Source organism: Trachinotus anak, unplaced genomic scaffold (assembly GCF_046630095.1).
Source record: "Trachinotus anak isolate AG129_WGS33_773 ecotype Australia unplaced genomic scaffold, CSIRO_AGI_Tana_v1 ptg000016l, whole genome shotgun sequence".
NCBI classification, from domain to species: Eukaryota; Metazoa; Chordata; class Actinopteri; order Carangiformes; family Carangidae; genus Trachinotus; species Trachinotus anak.
The window spans coordinates 6,563,950-6,581,031 of record NW_027273867.1 but is presented as its reverse complement, the minus strand read 5'-3'; positions in this window follow the sequence as shown (position 1 = coordinate 6,581,031).

The window sequence follows — 17,082 nt, the reverse complement described above, 5'->3', positions numbered from 1 at the left end:
TTTTTTCTCCGCTAACCATCTTGATATTCTCTGTTCTTTCACCTGTCAACCTCAAATGGCAGTGGTGGGCGGGGCGCAAGGCCTGATCCAGAATTTCTCAATGAGGAAGAAGGAGTAGATGTGCCTCCAGCCCCAGCTTTCCATTTTTTTTTTTCCACTTTTAATGTGAAAACTTTGTTAAACTACATATTAATAACAACATGTCTGGAGAGGAACTTTAACTGTATGTATAATATGCACTTGCTGTTTTGCATTCAGCCCGACCAGCTCCACAGGGGAAAAATCATGTCACACTTCCTAATTTCAAGTGCAATGTTTTGTTTCTCACCCTGCTGCTCGGCTCACCAGGCACGCATAAACAAAATCATATGTGATCTTTTTTTTTTTTGAGTTGATTCTAGCTTACACGCTCAACAAAGAGGCCATCAATCAAAGCCCTGCGGGAGTTTTCTTGTCTTTTCACATATCAGGAAACTAACCTCCTCCCCGTCGTTTCAGGTAATCTGATTGTTTGGCAGGCTCGACCCCCCTCCTTGCGTCAAGGTTACGAGGTCCTTCTTGAGTGTCGAGTCTGATTTGTCTGCCTTGGCCTTTAGTAAAAGCACACACACGCAGCACAAACAATGCATGCACATGCCTGAATAAAATACACTCGCATACAAGCTGAGGGTTCAGACTCAACCAACACCTGGATCCAGGTTCAGACGCCCAAGGCCACATCAGACCTCATCACGCCAGGCGTCTGAAACTCTGCATTCTCAGTGGACTCGCTCACCTACCTGCAGACCATCCAACCTCTGCGGCCAAGGGCAAACTTCAGATTAATTTTAAAGAAAGGTTTTTTTTTTTGCAATGCTCTTGCAATGTTTTGTGGTGCTCCAGACATTAATTAAATCCCCTCACCTTCCTTCACACAGAAATGGCACTTCAGTAAAGCCTTTTCACTGGAAAGGTCTCTGAGTAATCCACACTCAAAGAAGAATCCAGACAAATTGGAAAAATAACAGATGACAGTGAGTATATTAAATGATTAGACATGAAGTACATAATCAACTGATAAGTTCTGAGAAAATACTGGCTCCTTTCATGTGAGTCAGCTGCATTCAACACATAGACGCCAACTGACATTTCAAATGCTTTTTATCTTGAACTTACATTCACTTTGTAATTGATTTCAGCTATTACACTTCTATTGAATGTTAAGGTGATTATATCTCTCACTCATCATCTGACCCCGCAACTTGTTAATGGTACTTTCTCATCAACTCACCATTCAATGTTTTTATTCACATATTCATCTAGCTTTAAGTGCTTGTTCTTAAATTAAACTCTTTATGATTGTCATCAAATCAAATGTCATTCTTCACACTATTTGTCTGGATTTCTTTTTGCAATAGCCAATCAATGTGCAGTATTTACATTCATTAACCACTTCTCCATAGTAACATGTAATATAATGTCCTCCTCATAGATTGTCACTGGTTACTTTTACTCTCTTTATGCTATATGAAAGCTTTATGGGGTGGCTCTTATTGTGAAACACTCTCATTAAGCACAATGTATCTGTTAGTGCTCATCACAAATTGATCACTTAAAAAAACATGTCCTGTTACATACAGCCACAGAGAGGAGCAGCCACAGAAAGCTGCCTGTTGAAGAACTGCAGGGAACAGGATGCACTCATCTGGCATCTCAGCAGGTAACCAGCCCTGTTACCAGGAAAACTACTACTCAGTTGTAATCATTACTGACCACCTCCGTTATTTGTTTGTTTGGCTGCTCTGTAAACACCATCACCAAACAACAGTTGCTCTGTTGTGTTCCTGACAAAGTAGCTGAACATGAACCAACCTTTAACTGACAGTTCACCTGCATTTAGTGCATGTACATTTCACCTGACACTTTAACTGCTTTTATTGGTTTTACTTCCGCTGAAACATCAGCTCACTTACTTGTCTGTACTATATCTAACACATTATCTTCTTTCAGTACTTCTGTGCTTTTAGTGCTTAAACTTTAAAGGAGCTTTTTGTGAGTTTTGCTGTTGTTACATAGCCAGCATTAGCATTAACAGCTTTTTACTTGCTAGTCTAGAATAAACATTGTAGGTTCAACACCAAACTTCATTCTTTAACTCGCCAAGGTTAACGGTGGAAAGCAACGCTACTGTTATCTCTTGTTTGTATCGCGTCTTCTCTTCTACTGAAGTTAGCATGCTAACCAGCTAGCCCCAGCCCATCTCGTCACTTTCCGATAGCGACTCATGGTAGCCTCCAGTTGACCCTGACTATGTACGTAGCAGTGCTCAGAGGGCGTTTTATAACCTCTTGTCTTAAAAATGCAATGACGGCTGAAGCTGAAGACACTACGTTCAAAACTTACTCACTAACTGACACCTCAACTGTTTTCAATGGTTACGCTTCAATGCTTACACTTTAAACCCTCAAATTCTGCTGACAGTTCTACTCCTTTAAGTGCTTCTACCGTAACTCCCAGACAACGTTTTAGGTGCAACGACTTAATGTTTTAATTTCTTTTTGTATTCCTAGTTGTAATAATGTTTTAACATGTATTACGACAAGAATTGCTTCATTTCCTCCATGTGATCATGGCCTCCAAGTAGATTTTCTGACCATTTTCTGCTCTCCACTCTCACATAAACTATGAAATCTAGTTTGTCCTCACTTACAGGCTGAGATATGGCAACTGCCCACACCTCGCCATACCCCATTGACCCCCATACATATACCTGCCTGAAACACATCACACTCAATCAAACGATTCAGTGATTCAGTCACCTCCAAACTTTAAGCACTTTTGTTTCCTGTCTTCCATCAGGCTCAACCCTGCGAGTTAGTGCTGTGCGAATTCCGTTAAGATATTCCACCCCCACCACTCTCTTCTCGTGGTTTTGATTATGATATGAGCCGAGGAGTTAATAAGCGTATTAATTACCTGTGTAGGAGACAAACCAGCTCCCAGAGCGAACCCACAAGCCCATTCCCCCTCCTTCCCTCCCACACACCAACCAAGGAGCGTCACTGTTGTGTTTAAATGAGCCATCATCATCTGACTCTGTCCAAGGTCAGCTGAGGCTCTGCAGTTAGCACAGTACCTGCTACGGGAAGTCTCTAAAGTCGCACAGTAATGAGAGTAATTATAATAATACAAGGTCAAGCAGGACGACAGAGGAATCGAGAGAGCGACATGGAAAGAGAGAGAGAGAAAGAGGGAATGGAGAACCAAATAAAGTGGCCAGTGAGGATATGGTTGTAATCCTCAGAGACTGGATGTGATCACGGCTCGATACTTGGGTTTCTCATTATCTGTCTTTGTCCCAGAGATGACACACACACACACACACACACACACACACTTATGCAGACGCACACACATCAACAGACGGCGCTCGCAGCTTGACAAATCTTCAACCTTCTGGACATCTCTGAAAAAAGTGTCAAACCTCATAGATTCACTTGATTTGACTTATATGTCCGGTCTGTCACTCTCAACCCACGCACACACACACACACACCAAGCATTAATGTGATATTGAATTTCAACATAGATGTGTCTAGTGCTCTGGGCATGCCAGGGCATAGGTGCCTCCTCACAGCAAGCTCTAGTGGAGGAAACCCAAAGCACAGCCAGAAAAGAAGAACATCAGCTCAATGTGTGCAGCACATACAGCCAGAAGTCAGAACAGGTCAGCACACAGGAGAAGCCCACAGCCCAAATAACAAGCAGAACAAACAGCAGGATTTCATTTCTCAGCTGCAGACGTGCTCCACTGAATGCTTATAGGAATTGGTAAACACCAGTGCTGTCATGACAGCAGAATTTTAACTTTCACGTGCAGCAACAGTCAAGTTTTTTTTTGTTTAACCCTTTGTTGATGTTAGACAAAACATGCAATTCACACTGTGGTTCAAATTAACTCACGACGTACAGTAGATTCCAAGGCCGGAGGTTTGCACATAGACAGTAGGGACATGTCCCAACCAGTAGTTTGGGAGGACAGATTTGTCCTTAACAATATTTGAGTGATTTGGTTTTGCACTATGTTTGAAGTGAAGTTATATTAGATTGTTCTAATGTGCCTCCCAGAGTCCACGTCTCTAAGACAACTGACCAAGGCATCACTTCCTCTGCAGGTGATGCCCCAAAAAAATCCCTGCAGCCTGGATATACTGTGCTGCTAACTGCTAACTAACTAGTTACTTCTCTGCTCTGGTCGCCGGCATCACCTCTCTCGCTCTCTCTCCCTCTCTCTCTCTCTCTCTCTCTCACTATGCACACAACCTACGTACTGATCTATTCCTGAGAGGAGCTGCTCTGCTCCTGGAACAATATTCTGTCTCAAACTTACTGCAGATCTCACACAGAGGCGATAAATGCGTATAATTTACTTGTTTACTTGCTACAGCTGCCTCTTAACGTTAATACACAGGTTTAGTTTCCACACACGTCTGCGCCTGCGTATAACGCTGCACCATCATAAGTGATCTCAGAGGGACTGGTGTCCTCTGTGCTTGACATGCTCCAGCCTTTGTCAACTGGACACTGTCACGCCCACGAAAATGACAAACAATAAATACAACAGCTGGTCAAGCTAGCTTCCAGAGACCATACCCTGCTGCCACCACAAGAGGGCAGTAAGTTACATGATGAATGTAAACAGGCAACAGCTGCTTTATGGGCCCGAAAGCTGTTGTAAGATTTGTTCTAACTGATGTCTGTTTAAGGTCTTATATTCATCTGCAGAGAGTAATATGTTTCTCTGAAATTAAATATATTTACATATTTATAGATTCTGGTAAATTGATAACATAATGCATCTTAAAACTTTTTTTTTTAAATTTAGACCCTGAAGGCCAAATGGCCTTGCCTCTAAAATAACGAAGATCCAAGCCTGGTCACCAGCTTTACATCATTAGATGGTTGGTACTGGTTAAGGTGCTAGTTTAGTTTCAAATGTGAAAACGGGGAAAAGGAGAACTGCAACACTGGTAAGACTATCCAACGAGACTGATAAAAATGTTGATGTTTGATGCAAAAATATTGTTAGTTTTTCTGTTGACAAGTAATTTCCTAAAGTTTATTTTTCATCTCTGACCTGTTTAACTGTGTGGTTTTATTTAGATGTAAATAGAGAGCTTATATCTTAGTAAACATTTGGCTGACACCATTAAAAAGTCCTCTTTGTTTTGGAGGGATGGTGTTTTGTTCCTATGTTGCGAGCAAACCCCTTGGTCGACTACTGCATATGTGAAAAGGAGTTGTCTGAAGTCTTTTGTGGCTCCAGAGGGAGCAGTGTGACGTCTCACAAATGTCCTCCAGCAATGTCACTTGACTCCGCTTTGGTTGGGGCTGAAGACTACATGTCTGCTTGGGGCTGGCACAACACACCCTAAACTCTGACCAAACAGCTGGTGATTGAGTTGCATTGTGGGTGGTGCCAGGTATTTGACAAGGAAGAAGAATGCATGGATTAATAAAGACAATATCTCAATATCACAATATCTCTGGTGATGTAGCATCAGTTTTGATATTTACTGTCCATGGTGTCCACTTTAATCATTTAAGCCATTTAGCAAACAAAAATACCAAATAGTCTTTGTTAACTCTTTTCAAAAAATGCTTTGCAAGATTTCATTGCTTTAATATTACAGTGAATTGAATAACTTTGGGTTTTGGCTATTGATTGGAGAAAGCAAGCATTCTTTTACATTATTTTTTGACATTTTGACATTTGCCATTTTAGAGAATCAGCACTCAACTGATTAATTGAAGAAAAAAAAAAAGAACTGATTGCGAAAATTAGTTGCATTTGTATCTCAGATAAAACCCATTAACATGTCATCTTTTCTTGTCTGACCAGAATGAAAACATGACAAAATATGACTTCATGAGTAATCACGCCTGCATTTAATATCTGGTTTCATATTTTCAGTTTAATCTAAAGCTTTATACTTTACATTGAGTTTTGTTCATGTTATACTGTTTTGCATGTCTGTGTAAGGTCACAGTCACGTTCAGCATGAAGAGCAGAGAGTTCAGCATTATGTGCTTACTGCATATGCTTTCTTCTGCATTTTACACACAACCTTGGTTTTACAGTTCTCCTGGTGGATCAAGCTGAGTTATCATTTGCCTTTCGTGCCAACTCATCTCCTTGACCCATTTAATGTCTGGATCCTGGTCTGGATGACCCAGTATGAATTTTTTTGAGTAGTGGAAGCTGACATGTGCATCAAGAAACCCAACTTCATCTGAAGGTTTCAGTGCTTTTTTTTTTTTCTTGTGCACAACTGGAAAAACTCATCACCCATCTCACAGTCTTCACACTTTTTTTTTTTTTAACATTTACAGTATCACACCTGTGCCTACAGATCATTCTGCCGTGAGATATGTCGGTCTTGTTCAGAAACCATTTTTAACATTTTGGGAAATACACTTATTTGCCTTCTTGTTAGATGAGAAGTTGAAAACCACTTTTGTGTCTGTATGCTAAATATGACACAAGAGCCAGCAACCTTTTAGCTTAGCATAAAGACTAGAAAATTGGAGAAACAGCTAGCTTGGTTGATTCCAAAGGTAACAAAATGTGCTTATCAGCTCTTCTACAGCTGTTTAATTAATATATTGTATGTTGTTTTTTTAATATATTCAAAGATAAAGTCAGTGTGTCCATATAACCCCCTGTATAAGCAAAGGTGGGCCTACTAGTTTGTACAGGTTAAACACATGAGATATATAACCTGCTAATTAAGAACTTTAGAGGTGCTGGTAGGCGGATTGCGTTACCTTTATACAGCGGCAGGCTAGTGGTTTATTCTGTCTTCCTGCAAAGCTAAGCTAACTGACCGCTTCATTTTTAAAACAAATAGAAGAGTGATGACAATCCTGTCATCTAACTCTTGGCAAGTGTTTCCAAAAATGTCAGACTGTTCCTTTAAATAACTTTGTCCTGCTGACCTAAACCACACAACGAAATGCACCTGCAACAGAGAAGACCTCAGTCCAAGCTCCTGTAAGTGACTCTGACGATTGTACAGAGTATTGCTGTCACTTAACATATTTTAAATTAACTCCAGGAAAATTAAGTCCTTCAAACAACTGGAAATACCAGTATCACCCAAAACTAGTCAGAGCCACAAAAATGAAAATTTTCAGAAGAACTGCTTAGAAAACATCAAACAACGCACAGTGGTTTTGATATCAGCTGGAGGTCTGCGTTCCTTGGCCCTGTCAGCAAAACACTTTGCCATTCCCGCCCTGGCTCCAGTTTTATCCACCAGTTTATTTGGACTGGGATTCAGCTGAGGACATGCAGGAGTGTTTGATGCTGAGGCCATGTTTTTTAGCTGTTTGACCCTGACTGCTGCAGCTGTCAACAGCCAGAAAACAGCTCTGTGTCTTCCAACCCTCTTCCTTCCTCCTTTTCTTTTTTCCGATCGATGGGTTTACGGCCTTTGGCAGTGATGTGGAATTTGATGCTTGCAGGAAAACAGGTGTTGCAAATGAATTCAATCCCTTACAAAGGTGCAGAACTGCTGAAGTGCTGTTTCATTTCACCTTCATCAAGAAAACAATGATGCGACTGAGGAATTAGAGGCAGGAAGAGGAATCAGCTCGTGCACATTGGGTTTTGGCAAGCTTTTATCTCCAGGTTGTTGGTTTTTGTGCGTCAGCGGTGTCCCTGGATACACTCAGTCTCATTTGCATTCATACGGCAGAGCAGGGGCCATAAAAGTGACATCGGCAGGAGCGTAACGTAATGGCCTTTTTTAAAGTAATAATGTACTGAGTGGGTATATTTATATGAATGTCACAATGTGTGTGATGGTAAAAGGGCAAGAGTTACAGTGTGTGCATGTGTGTGTGTGTGTGTGTGTCTGTGTGTGAGGGGAGGTTTATTTTCCTGCTTCATCTGGCTGCTGCACATCACATGAAGTGAAAGACAGCACTCAGGCATCTTTTACACTCCAGTACACAGGAGAATAAATTCCCTCGCAAGACCACCCTTTCCTCCACACAAACACACACACACACACACACACCCTCACAGCAGTATCCGTCTAAAAAAAGACCCCTAAACATTAGGCACGAGGAACTTGCTGAGAAGTGAAAAGCCGTCTAAGCTGTTGATCCTGTTTGCTGCTTTGAAATTTTCCAGGAAATCGTCCTTTTCTATCTTTTTCACTGAGGGATGAGCGCATGGCGACGGAGGCTGGCGGAGACGGAGTCTTATCTATCGTGGGGCAGAGTAACACCCTGTGAAGCTCAGCACACTCAGGTGCTTCATCTCATGTGTCCTCTGCCAGTTAAGCCAAAACCCTTATGAAACAGCGGGGCGGCTGGAACATGAAATAATATGAGGCAGCGCCGTGTGGCAAGCCAGTATCTATGGGTGACATGCTAACATAACACAAAGAGTCTGAATGTTGAGATATCTGGAGAATAGACACATTACATTCAAGTCCTTCAACCTAAACAGTAAAACAGTTGTGTATCATGACCTTTCAAAACCACCCATGACCGTTACCGTTACATGAATTCAGTTAAGGTCCTCACAATCAGTGCAGATCTTTCACTGAAAGGAGATATTTGCGGGGGTGAAAGTATGCCGGTGCAGTCCGGTCCTGCTTACCACTAAAAGATTCAGTGGCGGTACACAGTACCAGGAAGAGGGGAGAGCGGCTGCCTGCTAAAGCCCAAATGCAGAACCAGTCACGGCCGCACTTGAGGCCAGAAAATAGATCTGCTAGCAATATGCAGTCCTGAACATCACTTTGTCTGTTTATAAACTGCTTTTAACTCGTTCGGAATTGCTTCTGAACCGTCCGTGCTGTGTTTTGGTCCATGTTGGACATCTCCCTCTCTTCCTCAGGGCTCCTGCCCAGCTTCTCCCCCCCCTCCCCTGGGAGAGAGTCCGGTGGTCTCCTATGAGCCCAGCCTTCGAGATGTGAAACACTACGTTTAATGTCATTCCATTCACTGCAAAATGTCCCAAATAAAATCACTAGCAGAACAAGCAGTTGTGTTTCATGCCATTTCGTTCAAGGGGATCGGTGCGTTTGCAGACACGTCTTTGACTCAGTTCACACCACCAAGACTGAATTTGTGTCTATTCATACATATATGTCTTTCTATTGATGTTGTAAAAGCTGCATTACTTTATCTTTTTCTCATTGACAGTAGATTAATGCCCACGTCTAATGTGAAGGGTTTTAGTTGGATTGACAAACCGACAGAGAATCATCACCTCATGATGTTTATAGCTCCCCTCAGCTCTATGGAGCATTTTACCGTCTTTCAGCTCTTTGTTTTATTTTACCTGAAGCTTTACTGTTTCGCTCCAGTCAAACAGCTCTCATCTGAATTGTTCCCAGACACAGCAGGCAGCTGTTTTCAGTGAAGAAGACAACCTGTAACTGGCTGGTGAACATAATGAAGCATTTAGCTGTTCAAGGTAGTTTGTTCAGAAGTTGGTGGAGTGCAAAACGGAACAGCTAAATGCAGAGTAAATATTGGACTTACACTCATCAGGTTACCTGAAACCTGACTCCAAATAAAGGCTAATGTTGCTGTGTCAGCTTGATGTGTAAATAAGCAGCTGTTTGCAACTGCTAACAAGCATCAGTTTTATCAGGTGATAATGTGTCAATGTTGTGTTTACTGTTGGTTTGTGCTGCAACCAAGTGGCCAAAAAAACTCTTAACGTGGACTAATTGTAATGTTTGTTTCAAAATATCTGGACCCAGGAGCAGACACGTTCAGTGTATTCTAATAGTGAAAAAAGGTTGTGGGGAGATGAATGGAGAGGACTGGGCCGAGGGAGGAGAGGGCAGGCTGGCTGGAGAGAAACGGAATAGGTCTGGGACCGGAGTCCTGGAGCACAGGAGAAACAGAGTTAACTAAGCACACAAGGGAATGTGCAGGGAAAAAAACTCAGATAACTACAACTGAGAGGCAGAGAGTGTTGCTACCACATACAGAGGTTGACAATCTGGCAGTAAGTGGAAGAAAGACCGGAGCGCTTCAGCTGGAGGTGAAGGGCTGACCAGGGAGGCGCAGACACACAGGGGAACACACAGAGAAAACTAGTTCACTGCCAGAGCCGTGACACTTATATAAATACCCATGCTGGCCAGACTTGTTTAGAAGAGATAAGGTGGAATTGTACAATTGTGACTCAAGCTCTCTCTCTTATACAGATCCATCAAAATCACATCACATTTTCCTGTGGAATTTTCACCAGCATTATGGGAGCACTTAGTTTTGTTTTTACCTCCAAATCCAGTGCTAGCTAATCTGGCTAAACTGTCAGCTTGTTTACAGCTCTTCTGATCATCTGACCATTTGCCCGGCTGCAACTATTTTTAGCTACTTAAGTGTACTCCAAGATCTCTGCAGAGCTGGTGAGAACAATATTTATGATAGAGATGATGTTTTCATTTCCTCCTGCTATTGCTGCCTTTCGCTTTCAAAGACCATGATCATTATTCACACTCCCAGAGGTCGTGACATACTGTGCGTTAAGTGTCTGATCAAGCGACCAAAGCCGTTGCTTTTCTGACGAGGTCTCACAAGTCTCAGGACTGAATGGGAAGATTTGGGTAAGGAAAATGAATGACTAAAGCCTTCGGGAAAAACAAGGTGGCTTTGAGGACGGTGCACCCTGCTGGGGATCCATCCAGTGGCCAACCAGTAGGAAACTGAGGTTGTAGTGGACAGATCCCGCTGTGAATGTGCAAAAGTAAAGCACAGAAGGGTTTGCACACCTTCAGCAAAATCCTTCCCTGGATAAAATGAAGGTTAAAAATATACGTGTAGCTGTCGCTGGCGTCTTATTTTAACATTTGACAGCTGATGGTTTGTGTTTCAGTAACCAGAGGTTGGATTTCTTTCAACATGAAAGGCTTTTTTTGTTTTTTTTACAGTCTGCAACCCCACTGAGGGGCATGATGAGTAAAGAGAAAAAAGAAAGAGTTACAGGGGCCAGAGAGAAAGACAGCGGGAGTGAGGGAGAATGAAAAGGAAAACACATATAACTAGCTCAGAGGAGAAGCCTCCGAGGAGAGACGAGTTTTGCTCATTTTATTTGAACCTGCCCGTGTTCATTTGAGAAGTTGCGAGGTGCTGCTGAGAGATGCTCTGAATTATGGGAAGAATAAGTCGGGAAGAAAAAAAAAAAAAAAAAGAAGGTGAGATTGCGACAAGTCCTTTGTGGAAATTCTTATCTGACTGGAGGAAGGGGGACCGAGGCCCTGACAGATTCAGGGCACCGCGTGTCATTGTGTGTGTGTGTGTGTGTGTGTGTGTGTGGTTGAGTGTGTTTTTTTTCCCCTTTTATTTGTCCTGTGAAATAGGACATGGTAAAAAGGTTCCTACTCATCTACTCTTGTGCCATTCTTTCAAGGGCAAACGACCTTTTTGGCTGTCGCTGTGGCCTTCTCAAAAACACACACACACACACACACACACACACACACACACACACCGATGTTGTATGCACACATGCTGTAAGAGAAGCTGGGGCACTGGAGTAGATGGGATTTTCTCTCACATTCACACAGATTCTTCAGTCTGCTGCCAGTCTGAAGGTAACCTTTCCCTTCCTCCCTTTATCTTCCTCTGTAAACCCCCCACCCCCCCACCCCACCCCGTTTCTCACCTCCTTTCTCTCACCGCACAAAAGATCACCTCGCTAAAAGGTGAGCTTTGCAATGAGACGAAATTTAATCAGACAAGAGGGGACATTTAATGGATCGCCAAAGGGAAGAAATAAACAGTGACAGCCAGCTCGACAGAAAATGCCCGTAATCAAAACACAACTGTAACTGTCCTGCGCTACGAAGTAATAACCACTGACAAATTGAATTGCATACTTTTCATGCCACTTGTGTCATCAAGTGTTTTGTGAGGCAACTAAAATAGCTGGGAAATCGTTTACCAAGGCAGCGGATGGTCTGTGCAGTCAGCAAAAAAGGTGACGGGTCATGAATTCTGTTTTCCAGAGGGAAAACGAGGATGAAAAACACTTCTGAGGGAGTGAATGATAGAAGAGCCATGTTGGTCTCAAAGCCTGACGCTGCCAAAATACACCTCTGTGGCGTGTTTACTTGTGTGTGTGTGTGTGGGCAGGGCTCCTGTGCAGAGTGCTGCCACAGTGTATGTGTGTCTGTGTGTTTTGGTGTGTATGTTTGTGCCTGAGTTTAGGTTTGTGTATACAGCGTGAGCATGTGTGTGTGAATGTGGAACCACACGACTGACCCAAAGTAATGAAACCCTCTCTGCTGGCATTTCACTGGGAACTGGACAGAGAGAAGTTAAGTCACTAAACAGAAATAAAATATATATATATATATATATATATATATATATATATATATATATAAAAGGCATATCGCAAAGGAATCACAAGGTCGTCTTTCCAAGAGTTAAACGAGTTGGCGGACGCCACTCTTACATACTTCTGCAAAGCTGGAGTGTGTCTGTTGGTGCTGTTCTCATACCAGAGCTTTGCAAACTGTAAGGGAGGCATGGGAGAGTTGCAGAGGCAGAGGGAGGACTTTTACTGTGCATTTTTGCCAGTCCCAGCTGACACTGGGCGAGGGCAGGGTACATCTGGACAGGACACCAGCCTATCATAGGGCTGACACACAAACAGCCACTCACACTCACATTCACTCCTACGGGCAATTTAGAGTCACCAATTAACCTAATGTGCATGTCTTTGGACTGTGGCAGGAAGCCAGAGCACCCGGCCCGGGGTTCGGACCCAGAACCTCCTTGCTGTGAGGCGACAGTATAAATCAACTTGATTCGAATGACTTATTGAATCACAACTTTTCCTATCAGTTGTTATTTCAGCCTTGTTTCACACCGTGATCTCATGCAGGTCAGACTTTCTCACTGCAGCAGTAACCAGACAAGAGCACATTCAAATGCAGTTGCACTGTAGGATACTGAGTTTGCTCCGGGCTGTTAAACGTAGCAGATGGCGGAGATTTTACTGCAACACGACTATTCACAGAGCGCCAGACAACAAGAAAAACACAGAGAGCTGTAAAATACGTCAGTGTGATTCCTGACACGCATCATATTGTCTCATCCTGTAAACCAGTTTGAGCAGGTCGTTCTCTGAAAAACCTTCTCACCATAATTTTCAAGCTTGTAATTTATGAACATATCAAATTATCCAAATTGTTTTGATCAATATTTTTTTTATTATGATTTTTTTCTTCTTTTTTTCTAAAATATTGAATTCAAAAACAGATGTACACACTGTTATTGAAAGTAAACACAAAAGCTCCACCACTCCAGGGCTAAAAAAATCAACAGTGAACAACGTCGCCCTCAAGTGGTTGATGGGAGGAATTACAAGATAAGAAGAAATAGTTCACTTATGGATTTTGCTTTCCACTGGGACACAACCTGTAAAGGGCATGATTAAGTCTGCAAGCATGCATACGTATCAACACTCACCCACCTCAGCGCACGCACACGCACACACACACACACACACAGTAAAATCCTCATTTAATTAATGAATTCAAAACATTTGGAGTAGCTCCAGACTTCAGCCTCAAGGCCAAATGTTCAGCACATAACAGCTTTCTGAGGGATTTGGGGAGAAATTATCACGATGCCATTACATTACATCAGTCAATGTGTCCATGGGCAATACAGCGCCAATGTTTTTCCAAATGCCAATTTCCTCAGATGTATTCATTTCACCTTTTTGTATTCTACCATCTCCTTTGCTCCACAGCTCAACTGAAAATCAATCGACCAGTTGGAAAACATAAATATGAGACTATATAACGATTTTCTGGCAACATTTGAGGAAATCTTCTCTCTGGAAAAGATTATCTTTGGAAATGTGACAGCATGTCACAGCAGAGCCTGTGATCGGCGCGTCAGTCTGATGAAGCACAGGCTGTCCCTTTTTAAAATACGACATTACCTCCATCTTCTATAAGGCTCTCAGTGGTCCCACTACAATTAATCCTATTTATTGTAGGTAATAATTAATAATATAACCTGCAATTTACTGCAATTTTGATAGTTAAACGTAGGTACAAAGGAAGAAAATAAGACTATGAGGAATGAGGGAATAACAACTTGACATTTTTAGAGATTTTTTTTCCTGCTTAAACATTAAAGTTGAGTTATGTTTGATCCACCTACGTAACAACGCTCTACAACAACTACATACTGCCATGAGCTTGCACAGACACAGTTGTTTTCGCTGTGCTCCGTACATTACTGTAAGAAACAGCACCTACAACATAGTTTGTGCAAACAACATAAGCTGGTTGGTCAAATCACATTTGCAGTGGGTTAGTGTTAAACTGTTAAGCAGCCTGTATTTATGTTGTTGTGCTCCAATGCCTCATTATTCTAAAAAATTGTACCCCAGTACCTGAGCTTTCTGCTCCAAACAACCCTGGAATATGTGAGTTTTCCTTTTGGGGAACAAACCCACATACAATATTTTTTCCATGTTCTCCAGTAACCCCAGACCTCATGCATCCCTTCATGGCCACAGTTTACCCTCCTCTAATGGCGACTTCCAGCAGGATAGTGCTCCATGTCACGAAGCTAAAGCCGTCTCAAACTGGTTTCACAAACATGTGAACTTCAGTGGCCTCCCCAGTCACCAGATCTGGATCCAGTAGAATAACTAACTGGGATGTGGTAGAACAGGAGATCAGCAGCATCAATGTACAGCTGACGAGTCTGCAGAGATGATGAGATGCAGTCATATCAACATGGAGCAGTTTACAACATCTTGTGGAGTCAATGGCACAAAGAACTGAGGCTGTGTTGAAAGCAGAGGGAGGCTCTACCCAGTATTAATGTTCCTAATGAAGTGTTCAGTGAGTGTCTGTTCTTTCAAAGTTTCCAGAATCAATCGACTCCAGAGAGAGAAGGACTTGTTCAAAAGCTCAGACTGACATATGAGTAACAGAGTATGTGTCAGCTGCTGAGAAATAATCCTATATTCTACCAGATTTAGGGGAATAAAATTTAAAAAAGGCCAATTATATGTCAGCTGATCTTACTCTAAAATATTAATATCTCAGTATCAGCTGGACTCCTGGCTGTTTGTAAAAAAAAATATTTTGAGGAATTGTCGTCACTTTCTGTTGCCTTTGCTCACTATAAATGAGGTTGACTGATGAGCAGTGACTGCAATGCAACAATGAATTTATTCTTTTGAAAATGAAGAACAAGAACAAGGGAACGATCAATAATAATATAATAATGCTAATAATAATAAAGTTGATTTATATAGCATTAAAAACAACAAAAGGAAAACAAACGCGTGCAGAGAATTATCTCAAAATAAAATAACACCACAATAAAGAAATAAAAACACAAATCATATGAGGATTAGTCTCAGTCTGGTGGTCTAAAACCAGCCCTGCTGAGGACCAGGATGAGGAGCCTGGTCCAGAGAAAGACACTGAAGCAATCAGAGAACCAGGCTGTGCTGTGACTGCCCCTCCGATCACCACTGCTGAGCCTCCTGCCAGCGATGAAGCCTCCACCATCACTGCCGTCAGGGAGGATCTGACAACCAGCCAGACTGGCAGTGCTGCAGCCTCCACCCAGCCCAGAGCCAGACGCTGCTGTGCTGGCACCTCCTCCTGCTCCAGTGACTTCAGGTTGACACAAAGCTGTTTAGTTCTTGACTGTCTTAAGCTGAACTGCGGTACAATTAATTCTGGGTAAATAAGGACTTTTTTCAAATTAAAAAAAAAAAAAAAAATCTTGAGGAAGAATTCAACAGTAACAAGCGCATTTTACTTGTGAAATTCAGCAAAGAATGAAACAATAAGAAGATTTGGTTTGGGGGAAAAAATCGCAGTGGGTTCCCTTCTCATTGCTCTCTCCATAACAGTGTTAGCAGACCACACATTATGAGCCATGGTTTCCTGTGTTTCTGGTTGTTGGGTGCTACTGGTCAGCACAGGTGTCATTGATTGTTACCGGGGTAACATTGATCTTAGCCCTGACTTAGCCTTGGGGTAAGGTGTCTAATTTTGTTGTCGTAAAATTAGTCATTGTTTTTGTGAAACAGTCTGACAGTACAGACCAGTCTAAAACGTCTGTGAGACCAACCCCTGCTTTAACTCATCTATTTTGACCTTGTGTTTTTCTGTCATTTTGAAAATGTCCGAAACGTCTACATTTGATTTTGAAATTTGACAAATGAAAAGTTTGGGCTCAGTAGGAGGAGACAGAGGGGATGGAAATGTTGTAAAAGTACATCTGTTTTTGAATGCAATGATAATACATACATATCCTTAGCTGCCAAATGTGTGATCAAAATGAATAAAAATATCAGAGGCATTCCTCTGCTGATCAATTATGTGTGATTTATCTCAGGGTTCTGTAAATCTGAAATGTTAGTGAATGTTTGGACTCTGCATTAATTCTCGATGCATTTATCACTCAGTCTGTGTGAAGAACCCGTCTCTCCCTCCTCTCGCTTCCTGTCATGTCCCCTCTGTTGACTTGGTAGTTAAGGCTCAGTTCACTCTTTTCCAAACTCACTATGACATACTGATCATCAGCCTGTAATTCATCATGATTAGGTTTCATCAAAGGTCATTTGTAAACTACTGCACTGAAGTCAGAAGTGCCAAATGTCCTGTGCCCAACAAACCAAAACAAAAAAGAAATGCTAAACTAAACTGAACTAAACTAAACTGCTCTTCTTTCACATAAACATTGCTCGTATCTCATTTTGCAGGAACATCTCTTCGATGGCTTTTTCAGTTTGTAGATGTGTTTTATCTCCTGTGGCGCTGGAACTGATGACACAACGTAAACCATCAAAGTCAGCTCATCACATCTCTTCAGCTAATCTGCAGATTATATTCCACAGCAGGGGAGACACCTCAGTGGCTCATGTGCAAGCAAAAAGCCCACAAACTTTTCACTGTGGAAAAGAGTCAGAGTCGCATGAATCCACTGTCTGTGCAGCGTTTTGAGGCAACTCCTCACGCCGATGTGGTGGAGGAAGAAACTAGAAAAACCTTTAAGCTCTAGTAGATGGTA